We start from the raw sequence: 15,962 nt of genomic DNA on the forward strand, positions 1-15,962 counted from the left end.
CAAATTTGGTGCAATTCATTTACTAAAATGTTAGAAGGACTTTTTGTAATGAAAAAAATCTTTACCTCATCATAAAGATGATGAGGTAAAGATTATGTGATTAACCGATAAAACACCAGCATCTGGTAGCATCTAAAAATGAGTAAACCTACTTTTGCCTATTAATATGCATTTATTTCTGCAGTTGATAGAGTGATATTTTCCACTGAAACAAAAATATGAATGTTTATAAATTCAAAATTAGTAAAAGATAAGTTTTTCCAATGCTTTTGGAAAATATACTGACAATAAACAGTAGGTGGTAAATCCATCTCAATTTTAATTATAAATAACTTACAAGCATTCTTTTCACCTGCTGTTTGAATAATGGTAAGCTAAATAAGTTACAGCGGAAACAGAACAATTATAAAATTGAATACCACAGAATTTTTGTGTTTTTTTTTTCCTTTTAAATTTTATGGTGTAACCCGATGGAAACTCAATAATGATATTTTCAAATATTCTCAAATTCATTGATAAAAATAGCATATTTATTCAAGTTGTTTATTTCAAACTTATTTTTTCAGCTTTATTCTTTTTGCTTAGGATTGTCTTGGCTATTCAGGCTCTTTTTTGGTTCCACATGAAATTTAAAGTTTTTTTTTCTAATTCTGTGAAGAAAGTCAATGGTAGCTTGATGGGGATAGCATTGAAACTATACATTACTTTGGGTAGTATGGCCATTTTCATGATATTGATTCTTCCCATCCATGAACATGGAATGTTTTTCCATTTGTTTGCATCCTCTCTTTTTTCCTTGAGCAGTGGTTTGTAGTTCTCGTTGAAGAGGTCCTTCACATCTCTTGTAAATTGTATTCCTAGTTATTTTATTCTCTTTTTAGCAATTGTGAATGGGAGTTCACTAATGATATGGTATGCTACCTGTTGTCAAACTATACTACAAAACTCCAGTAACCAAAACAGCATGGTACTGGTACCAAAACAGATATACAGACCAATGGAACAGAACAGAGGCCTCAGAAATAATACATACATCTACAACCATCTGATCTCTGACAAATTTGACAAAAACAAGCAACGGGGAAAGGATTCCCTATTTAATAAATGATGTTGGGAAAAATGGCTAGCCATATGCAGAAAACGGAACCTGGACCCCTTCCTTACACCGTATACAAAAATTAATTCAAGAGGGATTAAATACCTAAACACAAGACCTAAAACCATAAAAACCCTAGAAGAAAACCTAGGCAATACCATTCAGGACACAGGCATAGGCAAAAATTTCATGACTAAACACCCAAAGCAATGGCAATAAAAGCCAAAATTGACCAATGGGACCTAATCAAACTAAAGAGCTTCTGCACAGCAAAAGAAACTATTATCAGCGTGAACAGGCAACCTACAGAATGGGAGAAAATTTTTGCAACCTATCCATCTGACAAAGGGCTAATGTCCAGAATCTACAAAGAACTTAAACACATTTGCAAGAAAAAAACAAAATAAAACAAAAAAAATCAAAAAATGGGCAAAGGATATGAACAGACACTTCTCAAAAGAAGACATTTACAACAAACATGAAGAAAAGCTCATCATCACTGGTCATTAGAGAAATGCAAATAAAACCACAAAGAGATAACCTCTCATGCCAGTTAGAATGGTGATCATAACAAAGTCAGGAAACAACAGATGCTGGAGAGGATATGGAGAAATAGAAACACTTTTACACTGTTGGTGGGAGTGTAAATTAGTTCAGCCATTGTGGAAGACAGCGTGGTGATTCCTCAAGGATCTAGAACCAGAAATACCATTTGACCCAGCAATCCCATTACTGAGTATATACCCAAAGGATTATAAATCATTACACTATAAAGACACATGGACACATATGTTTATTGTGACACTCTTCACAGTAGCAAAGACTTAAAACCAATCCAAATGCCCATCAACGATAGACTAGATAAAGAAAATGTGGCACATATACACCATGGAATACTATGCAGCCATAAAAAGGATGAGTTCATGTCCTTTGCAGGGATATGGTTGAAGCTGGAAACCATCAATCTTAGCAAACTAACACAGGAACAGAAATTCAAACATCATATGTTTTCACCCATAAGTGGGAGGTGAACAACGAGAACATATAGACACAGAGAAGGGAACATCACACACCAGGGCCTGTCAGGTGGTGCAGGGCTAGAGGAGGGATAGCATTAGGAGAAATACCTAACGTAGATGATGGGTTGATGGGTACAGCAAACCACCAGAGCATGTGTATACTGACGGGGTGGCCTGCCCCTCCACACCTGTGGGCGTTTCTCGTTAGGTGGAACGAGAGACTTGAGAAAAGAAATGAGACACAGAGACAAAGTATAGAGAAAGAAAAAGTGGGCCCAGGGTACCAGCGCTCAGCATACAGAGGACGCATGCCTCTGTATTACAGAGGCGTGAATTCTGAATTACAAACAGAAGCACCAGTCTCTGAATTCCCTCGGTATTTATTGATCATTATCTTTACCATCTTAGAAAAAGGGAAATGGCAGGATAATAGGATCATCATAGGGAGAAGGTCAGCAGTAAGATATATGAATAAAGATCTCTGTGACATGAATAAGTTTAAGGAAAAGTGCTGTGCCTTGATATGCATATGTAAACATTTCCATAAACCTTTTTAGTGCATAAAGAGCAGCACTGCGCTAGCAAGTCCCACCTTTCACCCTAAGGCAATTTTCTCCTTTCTCAGTAAACAGAACATACAATCAGGTTTTATACCCAGATGTTCCATTGCCCAGGGACGGGCAGGAGACAGATGCTTTTCTCTATCTCAACTGCCAAGAGGCCTTCTTTCCTCTTCTACTAGTCCTCCTCAGCACAGACCCGTCATGGGTGTCAGGCTGGGGGACAATCAGGTCTTTCCCTTCCCACGAGGCCATATTTCAGACTATCACATGGGGAAAAACCTTTGACAATACCAAGCTTTCTTAGGCAGAGGTAGCTGTGAACTTTGGCAGTGTACCTGTCCCTGGGTACTTGAGATTAAGAGAATGGTGATGACTTTTCCACAAGCATACTGCCTTCAGGCACTTCTTTAACAAAGCACACCCTGCACAGCCCAAAATCCGTTAAACCTTGAGTCACCACAGCTTGCAAGGACAAGGCTGGGGGTAGGGTCACGGAATAACAGCATCTCAAATACAGAACAAAATGGAGTCTCTTATGTCTACTTCTTTCTATATAGACACCGTAACAGTCTGATCTCTGTTTCTTTTCCCCACATATACCTATGTAACAAACCTGCATGTTCTACACATGTAACCCAGAACTTAAAGTATAATAAAAAAATTAAAAACAAAAACAAACAAAAAAGTATTTGTAGGGTAGGAGATCCAATTTAAACATATAAATTTAAGTTCAAATAATCAATTAATTTATCTACCTTACTCCACCTAATACTATCCAATTTGAATGAAACAAATTTTAGAAAGAGAGAGATTGAATTGTTTTGAAAAGGAAAACAGGCCATACTTTAGGCTAATATGAAAATAAAAGCCAAAGATAATCTCTAAACTCAAACATAAAATATAACTATGTAAACACATGATGTTTGTCTTAGTGTCTTAGGGTAAACCATAGTTTAATCAGACTGATGATGGTGAAGAAAAGAATGAATGAGAATAACATCAGATATTGTGAATATGAACAATAGCAAACATTTGCATATGATTTTACTAATGTGGGTATCAAGGCCCTGGGATTTTAACTTTTCCAAGGTTATTCAGGTAATGAAAGAATGTGATTTGAAACTGGATGTTTGACCTCAATAATCCATGTACTTAATAGCCATCCCTTCATAACAATATCAACCACACAAGGTAGGTAAAGAACAGAGAGATGAGGGATAATTTCTACATTTCAGGTTTAGGTAACTGAGTGTGTGGTGGTAGTATTCATTGAAATAAAAATTATACATTGAAGAACAAAATGATTTGTCAATAAGTAAACAAATAATTACAAAATTGTTACTTCATGCCAGTCATGTCCTAGGGACACAGTTTTGTGTTTCTTTGTTTGTTTGCTTTTTACTTCAGGACTCAGGATGAAAAAGTAGTTTCCAACAAGGACAGAGCAGTTTCCAATCAGTAAAAAGTAAATAATTGAAAAAATAAATGTAGCAGAGTCATACAATGGTTCTTACAGAATCTGTCAGATTTGGGATATGCCATTTCATTTGCCAGAGAAAATAATACAGCGTAGATTAATATGAATAGGTGGAAAGAACTATCCTCCCACAGGAAGAGGCACCAGAGTGAAGTCCTGTGAAGGTAGCTTTTTGTTTGTTTGTTTGTTTGTTTGTTTTAAGAGTATGTTAGAACAAAAGCACTATATCCCAAATAGAGGTAAAAAATTTCACCATCAGGACAGGAAATGTGAAGTGAAAAGGTATTTGACAGCAATGACCTGAGTATGTTCAAGTGTTGTGGTGTAAAGGAAAAGTAAATTTAGTTGATGTATATTGAGTTTGAGATTATAAGGCTCCTTTGTTGATTTACATTGAGCATTTGTTTCTAATTTTTATAAATGACATTGAAGAGTAAAGAAGAAGTAGTTTTTGAAAAAAAAAAAGAATTTCAGAGAAGGGTGAGCAGTGAAAAAGGAAGTTATTATCTAGAACATAAAGAAAACATAGTGATTTCAAGGATGGTGAGAGATAACTGGTAATTAATCTTCAATTATGAAGTAGTACAACAAAGATTTTCTCCTAATGTGCATCACATATGTTTGCAATTTTTAGTATGACTAGAACAAAACTTAAGCTTTGTGTGCTATTTAGAAAAATCACAAAGAATGACAAATTATGGTTTTTCACGTCTGATAGTTTTAGTTGTCTGACACTGGTATTCCAGTACTTAAAATAATCCCCTTTTCCCCTATGTGCCTAAAAAATGTCTTTTATTGATGTACACTGTAGTAAATAATGGTATAGTCTAAATTAATCATGTGTCTTTCTTTTTTTTTTTTGAGACGGAGTCTCGCTCTGTCGCCCAGGCTGGAGTGCAGTGGCCGGATCTCAGCTCACTGCAAGCTCCGCCTCCCGGGTTCACGCCATTCTGCGGCCTCAGCCTCCCGAGTAGCTGGGACTACAGGCGCCCGCCACCTCGCCCGGCTAGTTTTTTGTATTTCTTAATAGAGACGGGGTTTCACCCTGTTAGCCAGGATGGTCTCGATCTCCTGACCTCGTGATCCGCCCGTCTCGGCCTCCCAAAGTGCTGGGATTACAGGCTTGAGCCACCGCGCCCGGCCAATCATGTGTCTTTCTAAAAAAAGAATAAATCTGCTCTCAGTGAGGGTCTATGGTTTCTCTGAAGATTAAAGGATGTTCAACTTAGTATATGGAAAGTAAAGAGAGGAACCTTAAAAAAAGTATTTAAAATTGCATTAGCATTAGCAACAGAAGAATCTATTGGAGGAGGAGTAAATAGAAATAAAGGAAAAATAATATGTGCAGCTATTGTGTTAAGGAAGAGGTTGGGTAAGCATGACAGCTAGTAAGATTTCTCTGGGAGAGGTTTTTAGTATTTTTAATATAAAAATTCCAAGCTTTTTAAAGACTTAAGTTTGAAAAACATGGAAATACCAACATCCCTCCAAAAAAGTAGTGGAGAAGTAATGAAGCAGTTCTCTAAAAATGATTTAGGCAATGAGATGTTGAGAACAAATGAATAAATCAGAGAAAGCCATGTGTTTTTATTCGTTTAAATGGAAAAGGTAAACTGAGTCTAGGTAAGATACAAAAAGGGAAGAACAGACATGAAATTCTCTAATGATGCTTTCTATTTTCTCACTGAAGTATTATGTATTTTCATGTGACAAGAGTAAATGGAATTAATGCATAAGGTACATTTGGAGAGTGAAAACATTTTAGAATAGCCAGCGTGGGAAATATTAATGAGTAATATTATCCAGTAGAGATTGGTTGTTATAAACAACATCCAGGATTTCATTTAATCTACATTTAAAATATCATTTTCTTATTAATTCTCAGTTGAAGACTGAGGTCCCCAGATAACACCACTGATAACTAAAGGAGATAAATTTCTATTGCATGCACTTCTGACTCCAAATCTTATTCTCTTATTTATAACATATATTATGATATCAAACGGTCCTGTTTCATGCCATTAGTAATGTATAGAAAAGGTCGGAGAGTTAATTTGAATTGAAGAGAATGCATTTTTGTTGGCACTGGTTTGTGCACTTCAGGTTAATTCTCAGAACTACTCAATATTCTTCTTGAAATAGAAGAGAATAAAGAAATATCCCATGGTTGATGTGTGATAGGTCAGTTCTGTAATAGAATAAGCGGGGGAGATAGCTGAGAGTACTAACAGGAGATCAATTATAATTATGAATCATTAGGACGATATTAAGTGGCTGGAAGTAAAAATTGATCAATAACTTGACAAAAATAAAGAATTCAATTTTTTTTAAATGAACTTAAAGCACAAGTGTATCAGCAATTGAGTAAAAAGGAGAAAAAGATTAGATGTTGAAATTAAGCCTGGTCTAAACTGCTCGTGATTATGAGAGTTACTGAGAATCACTTGAAATCATTTGTGGAATGATGTAGGAAATAGAAATATATGTTACTAATTGTTTATATTTTTAGAGCTTTTATAGATAATGGCATTTTTGAAACATTTAGATGATATTAACATTTTTTAAAGGTGAAAAAGAATTAAGTTTTGCATGCAATCTGTGAAATGTAGGCTATTTTTATTCAAACTATTAGTGTAGATTTTCCTATACCCGCAGCTTTTCTGGTCATATCTGTGATTCACATTTTTAATAGTATCATGCTGGCATCTAATTTGCAGAGATTAATTGAAGATAATATTTAAAGACTATGAAAAATTTAAAAAAAACACTACAACTTTACATTCCAACAACATAAAATTGATTGAATATCCCTGAATAAAATTGTTATTTCTCTGCCATAATTGGATTTTCTTCAGTTTTCTGCTTTGTGAATTTCTACTCAACTTTTAAAAACAAAGTCAAATTTCTTCCTCTATAAAGAAATCCATGAAGATTTCCAAACACCTTATTTACTGTATCCTAAAGATAGGTTTAACCCTTGCTGCCCACTGCCTCATAGAAATCCCTGCCATTTCAATTGTCATATTGAACTGTTATCCATTTGTTCATATGGTGTTTTATTTCGCTATATATATTTAAGCAACAGGTGGTAAATTATTTGGCATCAATGATGGTACTTTATTTTGTTTTGTGTCCTATGCACATCTTAAGTATTTGGTAAGCCCGATGTAATGCAGGAGAGAAGAGAACAGAAACAGACAACAATGCATGTACTAGGAGGAGTGTGAAGATGGCAAAACTAACTGTCAGGCACTGTGCTCACTACATGGGTGACAAAACCATTTGTACACCCCAGCAACATACAATTTACCCTTGTAACACGTATGCACATGTGCCCCAAAACCTGAAATAAAAGTTGAAAGAAAAATAAAATGATTGAGATTTAAAACTATATATATTGAAATTTCAGTCCTATATGAGAATGTAAAAATGTTTTCCCTGTTGTTCTTTATTCTTTCAAATGATTTAAAAACAATAATTAAATGTAGAAAAGAGTAACAATTACTTAGTGGAGCCACAAAAGATGAGAATCAGGCCCCATCACTTAGTGAATACATCAGGTCAAGGAAGGGAAGAAGAGGAAGCTTCCAATTATTTTAGCACAATTTTATTGACTGGAATTTGCCATGAAAACATTAATTTTTAGAAAAGAATAGATTTTAGTTTTCTTGATAAAAGCTTATTGCATACATTTAGTTGAATCATGTAATCTTTTATATTATGTAATCATATTTATTCTCCCTTTAGAAGAACAGATGATATATGTTCTCTTTCTACAAAAAAAAAAAAAAAAAAATGCCAAAAACATATAAGAAAGTTTTAGAAATGTTATGATTTGATAGACCCTCAGGGTGACATCTTGCAAAGTTTGCAAAGTTTGAAATACATGAGTTAATTATTTTATAACTGCCAAAATTAAAAAAAAATGTTTTAACAAGTAATAAAATAATCTGAACAAATAATTTAAAAGAAAAAGAACAATTTTTATGTCCAATTATAAGGGCTGCTCGCTAAAAGCATAATGGATCTTTATTCCAAACCCAGGGGCTAGATTGTTTACCAAAGCTGGGATATAAATTAAACACAGGTAATAAGGGCACTAAGCCTTTCTCATGCCTGCCAAATATGTCTCGTGTCTTCCACCTGGGGCTTTTCTGTTGACACTTAGGCATGAGACAACGGATCCATGATTAGGGGTCACACATACACATTCTGGAAGGAAAAGGGTAATTTAAAATTTCATGGAATTAACCCTTGAAAGGTAGGAAAATAGAAACCATAGATTAATGCATATGTTAACCTATAAACAATAGGAAACATGAATCCATAGTCTGGTCTTTTCCTTTTCTCCCCAGACTGTCTTTCCTGAGACATAGTTAATTGGCCTCTCTCCAGACCAACCTGCAGGATCCAGCAGTCACATTTAGTTGGGGCTATTTTAAAAATATATCTTCAAATAGTCTCTACTGTTTTCCTTCCCTGAATTCCTTTGTCCCTTACTCACATTTTATGAAAGCATGTTACCTCATAAAATAGTAGGACATACAAGTACCTGAGACAGGAAAGTTGAATGTTGGACAACATTGAACAAAGTTAAAGATAAAATCTACCATTCTCTATACAGTAACCTCTTCTGTCATGGAAGGAATCATCCATAGGAAGTGCATATTTTCTCTGTTGCTCCAGTTCGTTAGTGTTACCTCAAACCCCACTCCATGTATACAAAAACGCAGTAGCAGACAAGGGCCAGTGATTGATGGGTAAGTGTGTTAAAGAGTTAAGAATTTAAAGACACTTGATGGTATTGATATTTATTATTAATATATTCAGCACCTCCACCCCCGCCCCCTGCCCCTCCGACTGTGCGTGGTTGATGTAAAAAAGCATAAATTGTTAACCTCAAAAAGGGAATAAAAATGTCACCATCCTCCTCTGGAAATGTCTGTGCAGTCTGAGACCAGGCAGCGAGAAAACACTGTCAAATCAGAAAACAGGTTCGGACAAAAGGAAAACAACGAACGCTGTAAAATCGTGGGTTTGTTGTTGTTGTTGTTGTTTGTTTTGTTTTGTTTTTTAAAGATCACCCTGGAGGGGAAGGGTGTCTAAAAAAAAAAGCGTACAAACTGACTTTCCTCTCTGGTTTATTGTAACCTGATCACTCAATACTGTTATTGAGCGACTGAGGCGCTGCTGGGCTGCGGGGTCTGGGTCTCCAAGCCTGGGACAGCAGTTAAAGCTCATCTGTAAACACAGGCCTCCGCCCCCCTCATTCTGTTAATTATTAATCCCCTTTCTACTGTGGTTTCTGTTGTCATTTTTTTAAATTTTAAATTTAATTTTGTTTTACTTTTGCTTTTTACTTCTTGTGTATATGTAGGGAATTTATAGGGAAATATGTACTTTATGGAATAATTGTTAAGAAATAAAGTATATTTTATTTTAAATAAAGTAATGCACCTTTAATCTTACACAACTGAATTACTGATTATATATTTGATGAGCTGATTTAAGAGTTAAAAAATTGCATCAAAAGTTTTATTTTTTGACTTCTAAGCCTTCTTAATAAAGTCTCTTTTCTGAATGTGAAAAAAATATATATATTCAGCAAACAGGATGATATTTTCCACTTGCTGGTTACTCTTTATTGTCTATTTAGAATGGATCAGAAGCTACAATTTAAAGATAATTATTTTTATTTTTTCTGAAATTCTAATATGCTCATGGCTTGGGAGCTCACCCTTTGCATCGGTGTGCCCTGGATGTGAGACACAAAGTCCAAGGAGACTATTTTGGAGCTTTAAGATTTAATGACTGCCCTGCTGCATTTCAGACTTGCCTGGGGCCAGTAACTCCTTTGTTTTAGCCAACTTCTCCCATTTAGAGCACCCAATGCCTGTACCCCCGTTGTATCTTTGAAATAACTAACTGGTTTTTTATTTTACAGGCTCATGGGCAGAAGAGACTTGCTCTGTCTCAGATGAGACTTTGGACTTTTGGGTTAATGCTAAAATGAGTTAAGACTTTGAGGACTATTGAGAAGAAATGATTGCATTTTGAAATATGAGGACATGAGATTTGGGAGGGGCCAGGGAAGCAATGATATGGTTTGGGTCTGTGTCCCCACCAAAATCTCATCTCCAATTATAATCCTCATGTGTCAAACGGAGGGACCTAGGGGAAGCTTATTGGATCATGGAGGCAGTTTCTGCCATGTTTGTTCTCATGATAGTGAGTGAGTTATCATGAGATCTGGTGGTTTTATAAGGGACCCTTCAAAGAGAGTTTCACAGGTCTGGGTTGGGGAGCTCCCAGGTCTTGGCTCCCTGAAGGGCCATAGGTCTTCTTCTCATTGCCCACAATGTGGTCAGAAGGGAGGACTGTTTCAGCCCTTTCTGCATGACAGCTCTTTCAGTCTTGCCATTAGATGGGTCCCAAGTTCTTGTCCCATGCCCAGGAAGAATGGGCTATGCAGATAATTGCAGGGTGAGTAAGGTGGAGAGGAGTTTCATTGAGCGACAGAATAGCTCTCATAAGACCCAACTGGGTAGCTCCTTTCTGCAGGCATGTCGTCCTAATGAGTGTCTAGTCAGTGGAAAGGGGACCTGCAGTGGGTAACTCCTTTCTGCTATTTGTAGTTCTTACATCTGTTTGAGTCTGGCTGGGTCTGGGTTTTTTATGGGGTCAGAAAGGAGGAAGTGTGTGCTGATTGGTCCATGGGCAGCCATGGGTAGACCTGGAAAAAGCAACGTAAGTTCTCACACTAGGCCGTGGACTCCTTCTGGAGCTGACAACCCAGACTCTGAGCTTCAGGCAATCCCTCTTGAAAGTGGGGTTTCACCAGGGACTTTCCTCTTTCCCCTCAGAAGCCTGTCTGCCTCCTGTCATCATCAACATATTGTCCATGCAGCCCAGGCTGTTTGTGCTGAGGGGCTCCTGCAGACTCATGCTGAGCCTCTCTCAACCTCCCCTTGGCTTCCCTCCTATGATTGTTGGTACCCAAAGTTAGAAGGGTGCCAAGGCAACAGGGGTCTGGCATGTCAGGAATGCCGCAAGCACACACACACCTGGCCAGGTTGCAACAGCACTCAGACTTGGCCACAACTTTGCTCCAAAATCAGAGTGGGTGCCAGGAATGAGGAGAGGCCAGGGACGGGAGCAGGCACTTCCAAGCTTAGAGGGGAGAGGGCCTTCCTTGGCCCATGAGAGTGCAGGGATCCCTGGGTTCAGAGCCATGGCTGGGTGGCTGCAGCTGCACCCCTGATCATGGGGCTCTTACCCTGCTAACTCAGTAAAGGCTGGGACTCCTGCCCATCCCTGGTTCCCACCAGCCCAAGGGAGCACACAACCCCAGCAACTCCAACTCCGCTACAGCCAGTGTCTTCACAGCAGTGGCTCCAGATGGGCCATCACTGCCATCAATACTGTTTATTTTAGGTCTGGCATCTATCTATTATCTTTCTTTATCTATCTTTATCTCACTGCAGTCACTAAAGACTCCAGGATTCTTCATGTAAGTTCATAGAAAGATGATGAGAGTGAGCATTATTTCCTGTCTCTTATTTTAAAATATTGATTTATATTTATTTTGTAGAAAACAACTATTCTTACTAGTTTCTTTGGAGTTTTTTTTTCTTTTATAGAAAAATAACTTATATTTATTCTACTATTAAAGGAGATACACCCATTAATTCAACTTCACTTTTTATTATTACAAATAATGCTGCAACAAATATTCTCTTGCATGTTTATATATCCAATTATAAATGTAATTCTGGAAAAGACAACTGGATAATTAATAAACTACAAAGAATATGTTTGTTATTTTCATTTTTGAGATGAGAGAACTACAAATGGGGAAAATTAAATACCTTGCCCAAAGTCATGTGTTAGAAAGTGGCAGATGCATGGTATAAAAAGACATATATTTGATGTAAAAATTCCGATTTAAATCAGTGTGTAGATCCACATAAACCTGATGATGCTTCTTTTATGAAATATTCTGAACTCTCTCCCCCATGCTTAAAAAGTTATGTATATAATGACACATCAAATTTTCTGATACGATTTTAGAAGTTTTATAAGAGCTCAGCAATTTAGATAAATCACTAATATAGGAAATCATAGAAATAAATTACCAAAGTCCAAATCTCATTAAGTAGAGAGAAAAATTTCTCCCATGAAAAGTTATTTTACATAAATAAAGTGAAACGAGGATTTTAATATTTTATTAGCCATAGACTTTGAATAAGTCATCATTTCAATAATCATAAAATTGCTTATCTGTAAAATGTGATGGTAATCTCTGTCTTATACAAGCTGTAATAGTAGTAATAATAATAATGTATTATATTTATATAGTGCACACTTTTTTCCCAGGCATAGTTCTAAGCATAATTTGTTCTGTTCCCACAGTATCCCTGTTTGAGTACTATTATTTTTCTTTTTTTGGTAAAGAATCTGGGACAAACAAAAGTAAAGAAATATGTTGAATGCTTCACAGATAGCAAATAGTAGAAGAAAGATTTGAACTTAGGTAATCTGCTTCCGAATCTGTCCCTTTAACCAATATAAGAGAAAAACTCATATTCTGGTTTATGTTGCAGATTTGATGTATTTGTAAGTATCTTTCACAACATCCTGAACCTATAAATGTTCTACATTTCTCAAATATTTTTCTTTCATTAAATATTTGTATATGCTCCTTTGCCAATTTCATCAAGATAGAATTAGAACCCAATAGTATTTTTTAATAGATAGATATTAACAAAGTAGTTTTTGGTATTTCAGTATAGGTTTAAAATATTTTGATAGGAAAATTCTAACATAATCACCTTGAGAAAAATGCATACTAGGAAATGAGAAATATTCATGAGCTATGAAGCCATCAAGGTAATAAAAAACATGTTTAGAAAAGCATGTTACCATTTTATTTATGTTTAATTTAAGCATGGAATTGAGCATGGCCACCTGCAAACTACAAAAATGTTATAATACTATAAATTGAAAAGCATAATAAAGTATGCAAAAATGCTCACCGTCAGGATAAAATCTTGTAAATTTACTGCTGCAATCTTGAAAATGATTATATGTTATAGAATATTTAAAAATATATACAAACTAACAGATAATCATGTGAGACTTTATGGCGGAGTTGAAACTATGCTACTTTCAAAGTTTTATTACAAATAACTTAGCACCTTTAGTAGCACCTGGCATGCTGAAAAACTTCAGAGGTAGAGTCTCTGTTATATTTACAATGATTATGATGGTAACTATGTTGCTAACATTATACCATTACCCTCATCCAACTCCCTGAAAACTTAAACAGACTGTGCTGTGTTGTCTTGAATTTCGAAGAACAGCATGGTGGATTAGGATCAAGTGAGCACATATAAATGCCTGGAAAAGTCAGGGTCGAGACAATGTAGCAGAGTGGTGGAGGTGCTAGACAGTTCTCAAAGCATAATTCAGTTTTATTCAGAGACAGCTGATCCATTGCCTTGTGTTACTGACAAAGATTACAAAAACTTTTGCGGATGCCACAAATTGGGATCCTTTCAGCTCTCATTGTGTCCTACCTGCCCAAAACAGCCTTTGAAGGAGAAAGATAATACATTATACATGAAAAATAAGTCTGTATAAAATAAAATTTATGAAATATCTTTCTCATCTGATTAGACAAAGATACAGGGTCTAGAAGCTCATCAAAATCATTACTGAACTTTTGCTTCAGGGTTGTTTTTATTTTATCTTATTTTTTATTTTTATTTTATTTTTTTTAGAATACCAAACTATACTTACTATTTACAGTAGTAAAGGATAACAAATAATGTACAAATTGGTGAATAAACACAACAGAACCAACAAACATCCCACCCGAGCTCATACAGCAAACAGGAAATGAGAACATTTCAGCAAGATTTCAAGCAAGAAAGAGATGACAGGCTGTTGTTCAGGTGACTATAAAAAGGCAGAGAATGGCCACCAAGAAGCAATGGAGCCTCAGGGAAGGACAATAGGCAGAACTATGAAAATATTTAATTGGTATAGATCCCAAAATATTTCACAGAACTGAAATCACCAGACTAATGCATAAATCCAATACATATTTGGAAAGCAGCACGGCACAAACCCACGAGAAGAACATGAAGTCATCATTCCGTGGGTTCATTTGTAACCACACTGGGAAGTAGCTCTTTTACACGACAACGTAACTGCAAATTCAGCAATACTTAATCTTACTTTTTTATGTATGGACCATAATTATTCATCAGAAGCAAATACTGGTAGAAATCTGAGGTCACAACACCATTACCAAATGAGAAATGTGGGAATTTCTTCAATATTAAGAGGAAGAGAAAAGCCAATTTCGGTTGGGCCAATCCTTGCCTGTGTACTAACGCCAGGTACTGAGCAGGGAGTGGGGTGGGAGGGGTGGCAGCGGGGTGGGTTCTGGGCCTCAGACCTCGAGATTACATGCTTGAGGGCCAGAGAGCACGTGGGGTCAAATTACCAAAGGACCTGGTTATTTTTTAACCTTTGAAGAAGCATTCCAGTATTTTCCCTTCAACTTTTCCATATACTGACAAAGCATACATTTGTAATATTTAGCATTTTAATCACCTGTGCCTATAACAGCAAATGGCAGTCTATCCTCCCTACCCACCTTGACCCCATTACCTGTCCAACAGCGGCACCCCCACTGCGAGAAACATCAATTCTCTATGTGACTGGAGTGAGCAGCGGAGAGGCAGCCAACTCAGGAGTCAGATCCCTGGCCAGACTAAAAGCGAACATTCAGGCTATAATTTTGGGGTTAAAAATGTTTTAGGAGGGGGGAAAAACACAAATGGACACACACACAAAAAACCCCAAAATACCTTGCAACTCATTTTACCTGAACAAAGATAACAATTCCGATTGGCCCAATTTAAGTTACAGATTCAACCCCACAGATACAGTTTTGAGTTGCACTTGAAGTACATTAGAGAGGGGAAAATCATTGCGGTGAATGTCCTCGAGTTTGCGCAGACGCCTTTGTGGTCAGCATGGTCACGTGCTCACCATTCAACAGCAATGCAAGGACGGACGGCCCGGATTGGGGACCGGCGCTCTAGAAACCATGCGCTGCCAGGCTGCACTCCGGCGCACCTCCTGTCTGCTGCTGGAACACGTCGATGGTGTCCTCTCCTCCATCTCCAGCTGTGCTGGAGTGTCGGTTTCATTAATTGGCTGCCCGTCAAACCTGAATCTAATCTGTCTCACTGACAAGCCTTGCCTCTCGCAGCAGGCCTTCATCAGCTTGCTCAGTGGTGTGTGCCTCTGGATCTTGAACTGCACCACGGAGCCATCCTGCTCGGCCACCTTCAGGTTGACGTGGTCGTTCTCTGTCTTCACGCCCTCCTTGAGCTTCTCCTCCGACATGGCTGCGCGGGCGGCGCGAGCAGGCAGCGCGGGGGAAGCAGCGCGGAATAGGTGAGTCACGCTCTCGGCCCCAGGGTTGTTTTTTAATAAAAATTTTATTTGGGATAATTCAGTGTGTTGCTGTTCAACTATTTGCAAGTGAAATGAATTTTTTTAAAAAAAGATATTTGATAATATTTAACTATTCATGAATTGAACTGACATTAAAATAAGTCCACATTGTTTTTCAGGCAGATAAATTTTAACTTTCTTCCTATTGTAGTAGTATTTTCTGCAAAAAAAAAAAAAAAAAAAGAAAGAAAGAAAAAATGTATTTTCAAAATATTTAACTTTTACTTCAATTTTACATGTTCAACTTCACAAAATTGCATGGAGTGAAGGAA

At 36.9% G+C, this 15,962-nt stretch overlaps 1 pseudogene; it reads right to left on the reverse strand.

The window, feature by feature from the left end:
* Positions 1-15,268: 15,268 nt before the first annotated feature.
* On the reverse strand, positions 15,269-15,579 carry LOC112610219 (annotated as a pseudogene).
* Between the last annotated feature and the right edge of the window lie 383 nt (positions 15,580-15,962).

Source organism: Theropithecus gelada, chromosome 1 (assembly GCF_003255815.1).
Source record: "Theropithecus gelada isolate Dixy chromosome 1, Tgel_1.0, whole genome shotgun sequence".
Lineage (NCBI taxonomy): Eukaryota > Metazoa > Chordata > Mammalia > Primates > Cercopithecidae > Theropithecus > Theropithecus gelada.